Source organism: Gorilla gorilla, chromosome 19 (genome assembly GCF_029281585.2).
Source record: "Gorilla gorilla gorilla isolate KB3781 chromosome 19, NHGRI_mGorGor1-v2.1_pri, whole genome shotgun sequence".
Taxonomy (NCBI): domain Eukaryota; kingdom Metazoa; phylum Chordata; class Mammalia; order Primates; family Hominidae; genus Gorilla; species Gorilla gorilla.
The window spans coordinates 106,035,267-106,052,467 of NC_073243.2; the positions used below are offsets into that span (position 1 = coordinate 106,035,267).

Consider the following 17,201-nt stretch of genomic DNA (forward strand, 5'->3'; position numbering starts at 1 on the left):
ACCTCCCACCAGGCCCCTCCTTCAACACTGGGGATTACAATTCAACATGAGATTTGGGTGGGGACACAAATCCAAACCATATCATTGTGCCCCTGGCCCCTCCCAAATCTCATGTCCTTCTCACATTGCAAAATACTGTCATCCATTCTCAACAGTCCCCCAAAGTCTTAACTCATTTCAGCATTAACTCAAAAATTTACTGTCCAAAGTCTCACCCGAGATGAGGCAAGTCCCTTCTGCATATAAGCCTGTAAAATAAAAAACAAGTTAGTTACTTCCAAGATATAATGTGGGTGTAGGCACTGAGTAAATATTCCCTTTTCAAAAGGGAGATATCAGCCAACAGAAAGGGTCTACAGGCCCTGTGCAATTCTGGAACCCAGCAGGGCAGTCATTAAATTTTAAAGCTCTAAAATAATCTCCTTTGACTCCATGTCTCACATCCAGGCCACACCAATGCAAGGGGTGGGCTCCCAAGGCCTTGAGCAGGGTGTAAAGGGACATACTCCAAATGCTAGGGAAGCCTCACTGTTAAGCGTTAGAGAAGGAAGAGCTTGAAATCTGTTGTTTTCAGGGAAAAAAAATAAACCAAACTAGAATGCCACTGAGAAACCTACCAACTGAAAACACCCATTAAGCCAGGGTGGTTGATACCACCCACTATTTTTTTTCCATCATTTCTTTATGTGCATTGCCAGTAGGATTCAGGGTAGATGGGATAAAAACAAGGTTTTCACCAACAGCATGAAGTGGTAGAGCTACATCACTGCCAAAGAGAACAGTTCAGGGCAAAGTCACCCAACAGAATTATTCTACTGAATTGTTGAGTTGAAAGGCATTACAAGAATGCATACGATTTTAAAAACTCTTCCTCTTCTTGACTTCTTTTTAAAAACTTATTTTTTATTTCCATAGGTTTTTGGGGAACAGGTGGTATTTGGTTACATGAATAAGTTCTTTAGTAGTGATTTCTGAGATTTTGGTGCACCCATCACCCAAGCAGTGTACACTGTACCCAATGTGTAGTCTTTTATGCCTTGCCACCTCCCACCCTTTCCCCTCAGTCCCCAAAGTCCAATGTATCATTGTTATGCCTTTGCATCCTCATAGCTTAGCTTCCACATATGAGTGAGAACACACGATGTTTGGTTTTCCATCCGAGTTACTTCACTTAGAATAATAGTCTCCAATTTCATCCAGATTGCTTCAAATGCCTTTACTTTGTTCCATTTTACAGCTGAGTAGTATTCCATATTCCATGGTGTGTGTATCACATTTCCTTTATCCACTCATTGGTTTATGGGCATTTTGACTGGTTCCGTATTTTTGCAATTGCAAATTGTGCTGCTATAAACATGTGTGTGCAAGCATCTTTTTCTGTATAATGACTTCTTTTCCTGTTGGTAGATACTTGGTAGTGTGATTGCTGGATCAAACAGTAGATCTACTTTTAGTTCTTTAAAAAAGCTCCACACTGTTTTCCATAGTGGTTGTATTAGTTTATATTCCTACCAACAGTGTAAAAATGTTCCCTTTTCACCTCATCTATGCCAGCATCTATTATTTTTTGATTTTTTAAAATTATGGACTTTCTTGCAGGAGCGAGGTGGTATTGCATTGTGGTTTTAATTTGCATTTCCCTGATAATTAGTGATGTTGAGCATTTTTCCATATGCTTGTTGGCCGTTTGTATATCTTCTCTTGAGAATTGTCTATTCGTGTCCTTAGCTCACTTTTTAATGGGATTGTTTGTTCTTTCCTTGCTGATTTGTTTGAGTTCTTTGTAGATTCTGGATATTAGTCCTTTGTCGGGTGTATAGACTGGGAAAATTTTCTCCCACTCTGTGGGTTGTCTGTTAACTCTGCTGATTATTTCTCTTGCTGTGCAGAAGCTTTTTAGTTTAATTAAGTCTCATCTATTTGTTTTTGTTGCAGTTCCTTTTGGCTCTTGGTCATAAACTCTTCTACACATTTGCCTAAGCCAATGTGTAGAAGAGTTTTTCTGATGTTATCTTCCAGAATTTTTATGGTTTCAGGTCTTACATTTAAGTCTTTGATCCATCTTGAGTTGGTTTTTGTATAAGGTAAGAGATGATGATCAAGTTTCATTCTTCTACATGTGGCTTGCCAATTATCCCAGCACCATTTGTTGGATAGGGTGTCCTTTTAACACTATATGTTTTTGTTTGCTTTGTCGAAGATCAGGTGGCTGTAAGTATTTGAGTTTACTGCTGGGTTTTCTGCTCTGTTCCATTGGTCTATGTGCCTATTTCTATACCAATACCATGTGGTTTTGGTGACTATGGCCTTATAGTACAGTTTGAAATTGGGTAATTTGATGCCTCCAGATTTGTTCTTTTTGCTTAGTCTTGCTTTTGCTATGTGGGCTCTTTTTTGGTTCCACATGAATTTTAGGATTTTTTTTCTCTAATTTTGTGAAGAATGATGGTGGTATTTTGATGGGAATTACATTGAATTTGTAGATTGCTTTTGGCAGTATGGTCATTTTCACAATATTAATTCTACCCATCCATGAGCGTGGGATGTGTTTCCATTTGTTTGTGTCTTCTATGATTCCTTTCAGCAGTGTTTTGTAGTTTTCCTTGTAGAGGTCTTTCATGTCCTTGGTTAGGAATATTCCTAAGTATTTTATTTTATTTTTTTGCATTTATTGTCAAAGGGGTTGAGTTCTTAATTTGATTATCAGGTTGGTCGCTGTTGGTTTATTGCAGAGCTACTGATTTGTGTACATTAACTAATTTTGTATCCTGAAACTTTGCTGAATTCATTTACCCGTTCTAGGAGCTTTTTCGATGAGTCTTTAGGGTTTTCCAGGTATGTGATTATATCATCAGCAAACAGTGACAGTTTGACTTCCTCTTTACTGACTTGGATGCCCTTTATTTCTTTCTCTTGTCTGATTGCTCTGGCTAGGACTTCCAGTACTATGTTGAATAGAAGTGGTGAAAGTGGGCATCCTTGCCCTGTTCTAGTTCTTGGGGGAATGCTTTCAACATTTCCCCATTCAGTAGAATGTTGGATTTGAGTTTATCATAGACATTACCTTAAGGTATGTCCCTTCTATGCCAATTATGCCTAGGGTTTTAATTATAAAGGGAGGCTGCTTTTTCTACATCTATTGAGATGATCATGTGATTTTTGTTTTTACTTCTATTTATATGGTGTATCACATTTATTGACTTATGTATGTTAAACCATCCATGCATCCCTGGAATGAAACCAGGGATCATGGTGGATTATCTTTCTAATATGCTATTGGATTTGGTTTGCTAGTCTTTTGTTGAGGATTCCTGCATCTAAGTTTATCAGGGATATTGGTCTGTAGTTTTCTTATTTTGTTACGTCCTTCCCTGGCTTTGGTATTAGGGAGATACTGGCTTCATAGAATGAATTAAGGAGGATTCCTTCTTTCTCTATCTTTTGGAATAGTCTCAATAGTATTGATACCAATTGTACTTTGAATGATAGAATTCAGCTGTGAATCTGTCTGGTACTGGACTTTTTTTGTTGGCAATTTTTTATTACCATGTTAATCTTGCTGCTTGTTATTGGTCTGTTCAGAGATTCTGTATCTTCCTGGTTTAATCTAGGAGGGTTGTGCATTTCCAGGAATTTATCCATCTCCTCTAGGTTTCCTAGTTTATGCATGTAAAGATGTTCATAGAAGACTTGAATGATCTTTTGTATTTCTGTGGTATTAGTTGTAATATCTCCCATTTCCTTTCTAATTGAGCTTATTTGGATCTTCTCTCTTTTTTTATCAGTTAATCTCACTAAAGGTCTATCATATCTTTCCAAAGAACCAGCTTTTTGTTTCATTTATCTTTTGTATTGTTTTTTGTTTCAATTTCATTTAGTTCTGCTCTAATACTCATTATTTCTTTTCTTCTGCTGGGTTTGGGTTTGGATTGTGCTTGTTTCTCTAGTTCCATGAGGTATGACCTTAGATTGCCTATTTATGTTCTTTCAGACTTTTTGATGTAGGCATTTAGTGCTATGACTTTTCTTCTTAGCACTGCCTTTGCTGTATCCCAGAGGTTTTGATAGGTTGTGTTACTATTGTCATTCAGTTCAAATACTTTTTAAATTTCCATCTTGATTTCATTGTTGACTGAATTATCATTCAGGAGCAGGTTATTTAATTTCCATGTATTTACATGATTTTCAGGGTTCCTTTTGGTGTTGATGTCCAATTTTATCCCTCTGTGGTCTGAAAGTGTACTTGATATAATTTCAATTTTCTTAAATTTACTGAGACTTATTTTTGGCCTATCATATGGTCTATCTTGGAGAATGTCCCATGTGCTGATGAATAAAATGTATATTCTGTGGTTATTGGGTAGAATGTTCTGTAAATATCTGTTAAGTCCATTTGTTGTGGGGTAGAATTTAAGTCCATTGTTTCTTCGTTGACCTTCTGTTTTGATGAGCTGTCTAGTGCTGCCAGTGGAGTATTGAAGTCCCCACTATTATTGTATTGCTGTCTATCTCATTTTTTAGGTCTAGTAGTAGTTGTTTCATAAATTTGGAAGCTCCAGTGTCGGGTGTGTATATATTTGGAATTGTGGTATTTTCCATTCAGACTAGTCCTTTTATCATTATATAATGTCACTCTTTGTGTTTTTAAATTACTTTTGCTTTAAAGTTTGTTTGGTCTGATATAAGAATAGCTATATCTGCTTGCTTTTGGTGTCCATTTGCATGGAATATCTTTCCCTACCACCCCTTTACCTTAAGTTTATGTGTGTCATTATGTGTTAGGTGAGTCTCCTGAAGACAGCAGAAACTTGGTTGGTGAATTCTTATTCATTCTGCCATTCTGTGTCTTTTAAGTGAAGCATTTAGACTATTTACATTCAATGGTAGTATTGAGATGTGAGGTACTATTTTATTTGTTGTGCTATTTATTGCCTGAATACACTGTGATTTTTTCCATTGTGTTATTGTAATATAGGTCCTATGAGATTTATGCTTTAAGGAGATTCTATTTTGGTGTATTTCAAGGATTTGTTTCAATATTTAGAGCTCCTTTTAATAGTAGTTCTTGTAGTGCTGGCTTGGTAGTGGTGAATTCTCTCAGCATTTGTTTGTCTGGAAAAGACTATATCTTTCCTTCATTTATGAAACTTAGTTTCACTGGATACAAAATTCTTAGCTGATTATTGTTTTGTTTATGGAGGCTAAAAATAGGACCCCAATACTTTCTACCTTGTAGGCTTTCTGCTGAGAAATATTCTGTTAATTTTTTAAGTTTTCCTTTATAGGTTACCTGATTGTTTCGCCTCACCAGCTCTTAAGAGTCTTTCCTTTGCCTTGACTTTAGATGACTATGTGCCTAGGCAATGACCTTTTTGCAATGAATTTCCCAAGTGTTCTTTGAGCTTCTTATATTTGGATATCTAGATCTCTAGCAAGGCCAAGAAAGATTTTCTTGATTATTCCCTCAAATATGTTTTCCAAACTTTTAGATTTCTCTTTGTCCTTGGGAACACCAAGTATTCTTAGGTTTGGACATTGAACTAGTCCCAGACTTCTTGGAGGCTTTGTTCATTTTTAAAAATTCTTTTGTCTTTGTCTTTGACTGATTCAGTTAATTCAAAAGCCTTGTCTTTGAGCCCTTAGTTCTTTCTTCTCTTTGTTCAATTCCATTGCTGAGACTCTTCAGTGCATTTTGCATTTCTCTAAGTGTATCCTTGATTTCCAGAAGTTGCAATTTTTTTTTATCTATGCTATCTATTTCACTTAAGAACTTTTCTTTCATATCCTGTATCATGTTTTTGATTTCTTTAATTTGGACTTCACCTTTCTCTGGTGCCTCCTTGATTAGCTTAATGGTCAACTTTTTGAATTCTTTTTGAGGCAATTCAGAGATTTTGTCTTGGTTTGGATCCATTGCTCGTGAGCTGGTATGATCTTCTGGGGGTGTTAAAGAACTTTGTTTCGTCATATTGCCAGAATTGTTTTTCTGGTTCCTTCTCATTTGGGTAGACTCCGACAGAGGGAAGACTTGGGATTCAAAGGTTGCTATTCAGATTCGTTTGTTCCATGGGATGCTCCCTTGATGTGGTGTTCTCCCACTCTCCCTCGTAATGGGGCTTCCTGAGAGCCAAACTATAGTGATTGTTTTTGCTTTTCTGGGTCTAGCCACTCAGTGGAGCTACAGGGCTCTGGGCTGGTACTGGGGAGTATCTGTAAAGAGCCCTGTGATGTGATCTGTCTTCAGGTCTTATAGCCATGGATACCAGCATCTGCTCTGGTGGAAGTAGCAGGGCAGTGAAGTGGACTCTGTGAGGATCCTTGGTGGCATTTTTGTTTGTTTAGTGCACTGGTTTCATGTTGGTTGGCCTCCAGCCAGGAGGTGGCACTTTGAAGAGCGCATCAGCTGTGGTCCTATATGGAGTAAGCCAACTTGCCCTAGGGTCACCTGGTTAAGTATTCAGGTTTCCCAGGCAGAGGGCAGGGCCATAGAGCTCCCAACAGATTATGACCAATGTCATTGGCTACCAGGGTGGGTAGAGAAAGACCACCAGGTAGGGGCAGGGATAGGTGGGTTTGAGCTCAGCCTCTCCTTGGGCAAGGCTTGCTATGGCTGTTGTGGGGGTGGGGGTGTGGTTCCCAGTCCAGTGGAGTTATGTTCCCAGGGAGGATTATGGCTGTCTCTGCTAAGTCACAGAGGTCACCAAGGAAGTGGGGGAAAGCTGGCAGTCACAGGCTTCACCCCACTCCCACACAGCCTGTAGTCCTAAAGGCCAGTCTCACTCCCACCATGCCCCACAAATAGCACCAAGTCTATTTCCAGGCAGTCGGTGACCAGGGCTGAGAATGTGTCCCAGACCACAAGACTTCCCACTGAGAAAGCAAGCAGACTCAGTGTTTTGGCATCTCAGGGAGCCCGCAGCAGTGATCCAGTTTCTTCAAAGGGTCTGTGTATTCTCTCAGCTTTCCTGGTATGTTCCTGCAATAGTTCTTGAAGCAAAAGTTCATAACGAGAGTCTCCACATGCTGCTCTGTCTCTCCAAGCAGGAGCTGCAAGCTAGTCCTGCCTCCTATCCATCATCTTAATCTCTCTCTCTCTCTGCCCCCTGCCTTTTTATTTTGAGATGGAGTCTCACACTGTCACCTGGGCTGGAGTGCAGTGGCATGATCTTGGCTCACTGCAACTTCTGCCTCCTGGGTTCAAACAAGTATTTTGCCTCAGCCTCCCAAGTAGCTTGGATTGCAAGTGCCTGCCACCAAGCCCAGGTAATTTTTTGTATTTTTAGTAGAGACGGGGTTTCACCATGTTGGCCAGGCGAGTCTCAAACTCCTGACCTCGTGATCTGCCCATCGCCACTGGAGTGTGCTGGAATTACAGGCGTGAGCATTTAGTTTTATTTTTCTTAAACTTTATGTCAAGAAACAACTCTTTGATTGCTTCAAGAATCTATTTCAGAAAATTACAAGCATAAGAGTATTTTTCAATTTGTTCCCACTGGACTTCTTGTGAACAAAGCTTCTCTTTCTTTCTCATTGGGCCCCTAGGACCCAGCCTGTTACCTGGAGTGCTGCAGGGACTGTGTGGACACTAGCACATTGACAATTGACAATTGTCTTGTTCTAACAAAGGTGCTGAGCAGGCTACCAATAAGATGCTTAGTAGAATTTATCTAATATGTAACGAAGTCTAATGTAAAGCTGAGATAGCCAATAGGTGTGATATGGTTTGGCTGTGTCCCCACCCAAATCTTATCTTGAATTCCCACATGTTGTGGGAAGAACCTGGTGGGAGATAACGAATCATGGGTGCAAGTCTTTTCCATGCAGTTCTCGTGATAGTGAATAAGTCTCATGAGATCTGATGGTTTTAAAAACGGGAGTTTCCCTGCACAAGCTCTCTCTTTGCCTGCTGCCATCCATGTAAGATGTGACTTGTTCCTCCTTGCCTTCCACCATGTTTGTGAGGCCTCCCCAGGCATGTGGAACTGTAAGTCCTTAAACCTCCTTTTCTTTATAATTTACCCAGTCTTGGGTATGTCTATATCAGCAGTATGAAAACTGACCAATACAGTAAATTGTTATGAGGAGTGGGGTGCTGCTGAAAAGATAACCAAAAATGTGGAAGGGACTTTGGAACTGGGTATCAGGCAGAGGTTGGAACAGTTTGGGGGGTTCAGAAGAGGACAGGAAAATGTGGGAAAGTTTGGAACTCCCTAGAGACTTGTTGAATGTCTTTGACCAAAATGCTGATAATGATATAAACAATGAAATGCAGGCTGAGGTGCTTGCAGATGGAAATGAGGAACTTGATGAGAACTGGAGCAAAGGTGACTCTTGTTATGTTTTAGCAAAGAGACTGGTGGCATTTTGCCCCTGCCCTGGAGATTTGTGGAACTTTGAACTTGAGAGAGATGATTAAGCGTATCTGGGAGAAGAAATTTCCAGGAAGCAAAGCATTCAAGATGTGACTTGGGTGCTGTTAAAGGTATTCAGTTATAAAAGGGAAACAGAGCATAAAGGTTTGAAAAATTTGCAGCCTGATCATGCAATAGAAAAGAAAATCTCATTTTTCTGAGGACAAATTCAAGCCGGCTGCAGATATTTGCGTAAGTAACTAGGATCCAAATGTTAATCACCAAGACAATGGGGAAAATGTCTCCAGGGCAAGTCAGAGACCTTTGTGGCAGCCCCTCCCATCACAGGCCTGGAGACCTAAGAGGAAAAACTGGTCTCATGGGCTGGGCCCAGGGTCCCTTTGCTGTGTACAGTCTAGGGACTCTGTGCCTTGTGACCTAACCATCACTAAAAGGGGCCAACATATAGCTTGAGCTGTTGCCTCAGAGGATGGAAGCTCCAGCCTTGGCAGCTTCCATGTGGTGTTGAGCCTGTGGGTGCACAGAAGTCAAGAATTGAGGTTTGGGAACCTCCACCTAGATTTCAGAGGATGTATGGAAATGCCTGGTTGCCAAGGCAGAAGTTTGCCACAGGGGCGGAGCCCTCATGGGGTATCTCTGCTATGGCAGTGAGGAAGGGAAATGTGGGGTCAGATGCCCCACACAGAGTCCCTGCTGGGGAACCACCTAGTGGAGCTGTGAGAAGACCACTGTCCTCCAGACCCCACAATGGCAGATCAACTGACAGCTTGCACCATGCACCTTGAAAAAGCTGCAGACACTCAATGCCAGCCTGTGAAAGCAGCTGGGAGAGAGACCATACCCTGCAAAGCCACAGAGGTGGAGCTGCCCAAGACCTTGGGAACCCACCTTTTGCATCAGCATGACCTGGATGTGAGACATGGAGTCAAAGGAGATCATTTTGGAGCTTTGAGATTTGACTGCCCCACTGGATTTGGGACTTGCATGGGTCCTGTAGCCCCCTTGTTTCAGCCAATTTCTCCTATTTGGAACAGCTGTACTTACCCAATGCCTACACCTCTATTGTGTCTAGGAAGTAACTAACTTGCTTTCAGTTTTACAGGCTCATAGGTGGAAGGGGTTTGCCTTGTCTCAGATAAGACTTTGGACTGTGGACTTTTGAGTTAATGCTGAAATGAGTTAAGACTTGGGGGATTGTTGGGAAGGCAAGATTTGTTTTGAAATATGAGGACATGAGATTTGGGAGGGGCCAGTGGCAGAATGATATGATTTGGCTGTGTCCCCAGCCAAATCTCATCTTGAATTCCCATGTGTTGGAGGAACCTGGTGGGAGGTAATTGAATCATGGGGGCAGGTCTTTCCCATGCTGTTCTTGTGATAGTGAATAAGTCTCATGAGATCTGATGGTTTAAAAAATGGAAGCTCCCCTGTGCAAGGTCTCTCTTTGCCTGCTGTCATACATGTAAGATGTGACTTGCTCCTCCTTGCCTTCCACCATGATTGTGAGGCCCCCCTAGCCATGTGAAATTGTTGAGTCCTTAGACCTCTTTTTTCTTTACAACTTATCCAGTCTTGGGTATGTCTTTATCAGCAGTGTGAAAACAGACTAATACATGGTGATACCCATACCCACACTCACACCTGCAACACACATCTCACATACACCCGCTTTGCTGTTCTGGATTCTACTTTCCAGTCTCAGCAGCTGTGAACAATGCATAATCGAGCCTGGGGACCACCCATTGCTGCACCAGCTGAGATCTCCAGGAGTTAGTTTCTTTATTCCAGAATGATGAGGTTGGGCTGAATGTTGGCTCAGGTTCTTTCTCTTCCAGAAAAGCCTCTATGGGTCTGTTGATAATTTTCAGAAATTAAATAATTTTATTTTGAATGCAGGTGGGTCATCATAAAATAAAGTGACCCTGACATATGCCCATGGTGATCATTTCTTTTTAGGAAAGTTAACCAAACTCAAGCAAAGAAGACCATTATTAATTTTGTTTTAAAAATAATTCCAATTGTATTGGTTGGAACACTTCATTCTAAGAATCCTTCCCACAGATGATCAAAGAAAAAGAAGTGTGCCATAACAGCAAATAACAACTTCTGTAAAGACCTCTTTTCCATGGAACCAAGAAACCCTGTTTTTCTTATATGTATAAAGCTTCTTTGTTTGGATGAGAGGAATTGAAACACTGCCTCAGAGAACCACCCTCTGCTGTGAGCCCCCAGCTCCCTCCTGGTTGGGTGGGCCCTCCAGGTCCCTCTTGGCTTTAACTGCCTGTTCTGCAGAAATCTATGCAGTCATCGGAAAACCTAACCCACATTTCCTTCTACTTCTTAGAAATTCCACAAGCTTGCCATCCCTTGCCTGAAGCTGTACTTCCTTTCCTTGAGCCAAATCTACATTTTACAAATATTAACAAAAGTATCAGGAGGTTCTCACAAGGGCTATCTATTTTCTTATTATACCAAACTGTACAGGAACACATTATCTTCACTCTATGCATGTGTTCAGTGTTTAACCTTTTGAAAGGAGAGATGATCTTGCAATTACTTTTCCTTCCCAATTCTGTCATTAATTTGACAATGTGCCTGTAAATACTGGTGACTTTTAACCAATTAATTCCATCCTACCCAAAATGTTGTTTTCCTGAAGAACAGTGAATGGGTTTCTTTTTCCAGCAGGCCTGATGTGGGCAGAAAGGTGACACTGTGTGCCAAGATCCTTGCCCACTTGTTCATTGTGTGATTCTGAGCAACTGCTCATCATTCATCATCAACAGAAGGGCCCACCTGGACGCAGTCCTGTCCTCTCAGTTGCCAGGTGTTTCTTCTTGGCTTCTTTGTGAAATGGTGTCATGGCTTTGTGTTTGCTACTCTGCAGAAATTTGGATCAAGGGAGCACTGCTGGAGAGAACAGAAATGGAGTTATGTGGACTGGAGATCAGATCACAGCTATTTCATTTACCAGCTGTGTGGCCTTGGGGAACTTGCTCACCCTCTCTGAGTCTGGGGAAGGAACAATGATGGCTGCATCCCAGGCACCTGGCTCTTTGTTGACCTTAATACAGGCACTTGCTCCTCCTTTGGTGATTTTCCTCAGTGAGGGCACATAGAATGCACTGCTATTATATTGTCAACAGCAGAGCCTACTCCAAAGCTTCAGTGAGCTGGGATTTATGTGTCTGGAGACCCGACATTGAAGGGAATCTGGGAAGACACTGTCATTTTGTCTCCTGGAGGTGATACATTTGAACATTCACAAGTTGATGGAACCAATGATTTAGAAGAGACACCCTCTAGGAGAAGCAATTTTTTCTTCCCCCTGAAAAAGCAGTTACAGGTGAAAGATAGTCATGAGAGGCAGTGGGGATGGATGAAGAGATCCAGAATTCTAAAGGTAAGCCTGGTCAGTAGGTGTAAGAACAGCACTCTGCTTGCTTTTAGCATCACTTGGATTTATCCTGCAGGATATAACTATAAAGAGAACCAAAGAAATAGAAGTGATTTGAAAGTAGTGATGGGCAGGGAATTGCCAGTCTTCCCCTCTTTAATTTGAAGTTGTGAGGATTGGCACAGAATATGGGCATCTGTGCCAATGAGCCAGGTCAGCAGCTTGTGGAGTGGGGGTGGGTGTTGCAGGGTGCTGCTCACCACATTGACTCCAGGACACTTTGGTGCCCAGGAAGCACACCCGAGGAGTCTAACCCAGCTCATCAAGGAAGAGGATGCCGGGGGGTGGGACAGGCAGGAGCCCACCTGTCAGGTGTGAGCTCTGTGGACACCTCCAAGCTGGCCATCAGGCTTCCTTTTGGAAGGTTGCTGATGTTAGCTGTTCTGAGATGTCACTCAGCTCTCAGCTCCAGTGATGTGCTTTTTGAATACGTTCAAAGAAAAATTTTAGACAAGTTACATTTCACAGAGTTTGAGCAAAGAATGATTTGTGAACTGGGCAGTCTCTAGAACTGGAGTAGGATCAGAGCAAGTCCAGGCTGCTGCATGGCCTGAGATCATTTATGGACAGAACCAGGAAAGTGAGTTATGGAAACAGCTGGATTGGCTACAGATGACATTGGCCTCATTTGAACATGGTTTGAATAGTGGGCCGCCTATGACTGGCTGACATCCTGTGATGGGCACAAGAATAGGCTACCGTATTTATAGGTCCAGTTAGGTTTCCATTCACGATGTGTGGAGAGACCTTTAGGCTGTACTTAATATACGCAAGGAGGCGGCTTTGGGCTAAAGCTAGCTTAACAAATACAATTGCTGCGCACAGAGGTCTCTGTTGACTAGCTGCAATTGAAGTACAACCCAGGGGTCTCTGCTGACACCAAACACAAAAATTCACATGGAAGTGTTTTCTTTATTTGGTGGCAAGTCACGTTTTGGTCTTCACCTCTCTGATTTCACATACACCAGCACATAATTAGAATTATCACTCTCTGCATGTGGTGTGATTCTGGGAAGGTATAGATGGGTGGAGTGGAACAGGTTCTCCCATGACTTCCTGCAGGACCTCCAGTGGGTTAGTCTCTCCATCTCAACTTTCTTTTTTATGATATAGATAAGGTAATAATTCTCAGACCACAGCATAACAAAGGGTGTCTAAGGTGTTTTGTATAGCATTAGGGTTACATGAATAATATTTGTGTGTTACTGGTACACATCTGTGTGTGGTATGTGAATGAGTGTGCACATATGTGTGTGTGAGTATGCTATTGTGTGTGTGTGTGTATGTGAAGGTGCTTTTGAGTGTGCATGTGAGTATGTGAGTGTATTGGTGTGAGGGATTGAGCCTGTGAGGATGTGTGTGAGTGTATATGTGAGTGAGTACAAATGTGAACATGTATGATTGTGCATGAGTGTGTGATGTGTCAGTGAGTGTCTGAGAGCGTGGATGAGCTGTATGAGAGTTTGTCAGAGTGTGTGTGTCCACTGTGTTGAAATGTAGTGGTGTCCCAAAGCTTATGTGTGCCATGTTTGTTCATGTAGTTGCAAAAAACCCATCTAATAGATGCATCCCCCAAATCTTAAAAAAAAAAGTGAGTTTTGATTCAAAAATAAACTATCATGAAGGGAGAAAACACATCATATCCCCGGAAACCAGTTGAAATTGATAATCCTAATGTCCTCAAAGCATCACGGCCTCTTCACTGCCTCTGGGGGCTCCTTGCAGACACACCCCCCTCAAGTTGACTTAGAGTGATTTTCGTAGGCTCTTTCTCGAGAGAGAGATGCTCCCCACCAAGCTGCATCCTCCCATCCAGGCGTGTTCCTGCCTTTCTCAGGCAGAATGCAGAGAGTTGCCCCCTTTACCCTCTACACCATGCTCCAGGGCATACCTTCATAAGACCCCCAAGTTCTTCTCAAGTTCTTGAATTCTTATAAAACTCCATCATTCTTCTTGTGGTCCCTAATTTAAACAATAAGAGACTTCAGATGTATTGAAACCACAGATCTTGCTTTACCATATTGGATTATTTTTTAGGTAGACGTGATCAGAGTCCAAGGAATGACAAATGCCATGAAATTTCCCCTGGCATGTGGGAAACTAGTAACTTGGTTAACCCACCACATTCTTCCCACAGTGCCCTCTGGAGATGGGTCAGTGGATGAAGGAGTCCCCATGCTGATGGTGCAGCTGCCTCACCACATAACTGAGCAGAGCCAAGGAAACATTTTGTTTCATGTCCTGAAGCCAGGAAGCAGGACCTCAGATCAAAGCCGGAAGAGAGTCCAGCCAAAGGAGACAAAGGTGAAGGACATGTACAGACCCTCTGTCCCGCAGACTTGAGAAAGTCCAGAGGCAAAAGACCCTGGGGTATAGGACAAGAGCCCTGCATATACACGAAATGGGTGTTCTTCAACAAACATGTTAAACATACAGATAGTCTCTGAGGGGACACGTAGCCTTGAGTTAATTGTGAGTTCATAAAGCAGTCTTATGTAATATTTATTTCAAAGTAGGATTATCTCCAATTAGCAGGAAAGCACTGCTGCATCAGTTACATTTAAAATACATTAGGCAAGAATTGTATATAAATCAAGACTTAAACAGGCTTTGGCTTTAGTCTTCAACAGAATGCCTATTCTTGTTTGTTTTTGCTTAACATCATAGACAGCGCTAAATGTGGTTTAATGATCCCAAAGTAATTATTTAATGAGGAAGACCTGCTAGAGTTTCAGTGGGTGGTTTAAGGAACAAATCTAGAGTCCTTTTGTCCTGACACTTTGGCCTGTTTTATAAAAATGATGTGAATTTCTCCCTGGAGCCTGGTGCACTTAATTAATGAAGATGGTTGTAGGGCTAAGCCTTCCCCGAAAAGAAAATAAGTTCAATTACATGTATATAGGAAGGAGCGAGGTGCCACACATCTACTGGGAATTCAAAGACATCCCTCCAGATTAAAAGCAACAAAACCACAACAGGAAAACACTACAAGCTACATTCGAAGTCTCTGAAATGTCCATCAAGCCTAAAACTTTCCATCACGTTTGAGTATCACTGCAGTAACACCATGCCCATTTCTTTGTTTTCCTGAGCACTCCACTGATTAATCAATAATAAAAAATTGATATACTACATACACTATATATAATATATATAATCGATATATAGTGTATGTAATATCAGTATATAGTGTATATAGTATATCAATAAAATATAGTATGTAGTATATATAGTATATAGTATATCAATAAAATATAGTATATCTATACATATAGTGTATATAGCATATATATAATGTATATAGTATATCTATACACACACACACACACTATATATATATATGCATTCATTTCCCTAAATGTAACTTATTACTTCTGGTTATTAAAGTCAGGATATTTTGCTAAAGCAAATTTGATGAACCAAAATTCAGATGAAACAAACTGCCAAAAGCAGCAGCTCAGACAAAAGTCCCACTAATTACAGAAAGCAAGTTTTCCATTTTTTTCCTGTAAAGCTCAACACCAAGCAGTTTAATATTTAACAGAAGGGCAAGCATCATGCCATGGTCAACATGTAGGGGAATCCCATCTTTTGCACTTGAAACTAGCAGTTGGTTTTAAGTGTTGGAAGTAACAACACACCATTTCAAGATGAGCTTTATTCCTGACACTCTCAAGTTCATCCTGTGTGATTCTAGAGCCAATCACATCCCTTTCCTCTGGGCCAGACGCTAGCCCATCCAAAGTGTTTTCAAAGCTAAGTAAGGGGAGGCCTTCTAGAAGGCTTGCAGAGAAATACACTCTGCTCTGAATTTCAAGAGTAGGAGCAAGCCTCCCTAAATTAATTTTATCTGTATATTGCAGGGTATGTTTAGGGTGCTTATGTGCAAACAAACTAATTTTACATCCTAATAAGTCTATGAAGGGCAATGATTACCTGGGTCTCCAAGCGTTAGCGTTGATGGACTCTATTTTCTTGCAAATCATGATGTCATTCGGACTTCAAAAAAATAGTTTGTTGTTGCTTGTTAAATTTGAAAAATTTATAGGGACAACCTCAAGTTAATGTGCTTAAGCCCTTTCAATTCCAAACTGGCATAACCACCATCACCATGGTTGTCGGGTTATTGCTTTGTCTTCACACAGAGCTCAACAAAGGAGGAGCCGGTTGTCCTACTCTCTTGTTTCCTTTAGATGGAACAACAAATTTGGGGGCCTCCTTTCTTCACCAAGGCTCCACTCCACATTTATACCCTGTCAGGGTCAGTGGCTGAATTTGTCAGGGTTTAGCAGAGAAACAGAACCAATAGAATCAATCTATCTATATCTATCTGGAAAGAGACTCTAGATGTATGCCATCATCCTTCAGTATCTTCAGGGTATTGGTTTCAGAACCCCATGTGAATACCAAAATCCAGGAATGCTCAAGTCCCTGGCATAAAATGATGTAGTGTTTCTATAGAACCTATACACATCCTCTCATATACTTTAAATCATCTCTAGCTTGCTTATGATACCTAATCCAGTGCCTACACATCACTACATCTATATGCATGCAATGTAGTCCTTGGCATGTGGCAAATTCAAGTTTTGTTTTTGGAACTTTGCGGAATTTTTTTTCCTGAATATTTTTTTATCCACAGTTGATTGAGTCAATGGGTTCAGAACTCAGAACAAACTCAACTACACACACACACACACAAACACACACACACACACACACACACACACACACACACACACACACACACGCTGTTAGTACTGGAACAAGAATGCAAAAACCCAAAGAAACATTAATGAGCTGAGGTTTACTAAGGAGCTCAGGGTGGACTGAAGATAAAAAAAAAAAAAAAAGACAACAAAAAAAACAGACTCAATAAGAAAGAGAAGACAGACCTCTCATGATTTATTCTGAAAAGACAAAAGCAGCTCCAGACATCTGCAAACTGACCTGGTTCTATCAGCCAGAGCCTGGTGTTGCTAGGAGCTGGAAGTCCCAGAAGTGCCTGAGTATTCTCCAAGGTATTCTGCCTTGGGCATATAAATCTTCCAGAACAACAACACAAGAGAAGGCTGTGACTATCATAGTGCCAGAAAATAACAAGACCGCTCCGTGGTCATATTGGAACAAACAGCGTGAAAATTGCCCAAACCATAAAAATAGCCCATACGTCCCCCAATCCCAGTTAATAGAAATAGTTGCTGTTTCTTTAACAACTATAGCTTAAGCCATGGTTCATTTGTTTTGCCCTATAGATAAGATTTTTAATACACCCAATCATAGAAGTACTCTGACATTCTGAGAGCTTTCAACCCAGAGAAATTCTCAGCTTTCCTGAAACTTCCCCAGAATCACCTTAACAAAAAGCTCAA

At 41.1% G+C, this 17,201-nt stretch overlaps 1 long non-coding RNA gene across 1 annotated transcript in view; it reads left to right on the forward strand.

Annotated features, from left to right (window-relative positions):
• LOC134757629 (uncharacterized) overlaps nt 1-17,201 on the forward strand; it is a 273,011-nt gene that overhangs the window by 237,409 nt on the left and 18,401 nt on the right. The window contains exon 6 of the long non-coding RNA XR_010131849.1: nt 13,967-14,133. This is a non-coding gene — a long non-coding RNA (uncharacterized lncRNA). The remainder of the gene's footprint in view (nt 1-13,966; nt 14,134-17,201) is intronic.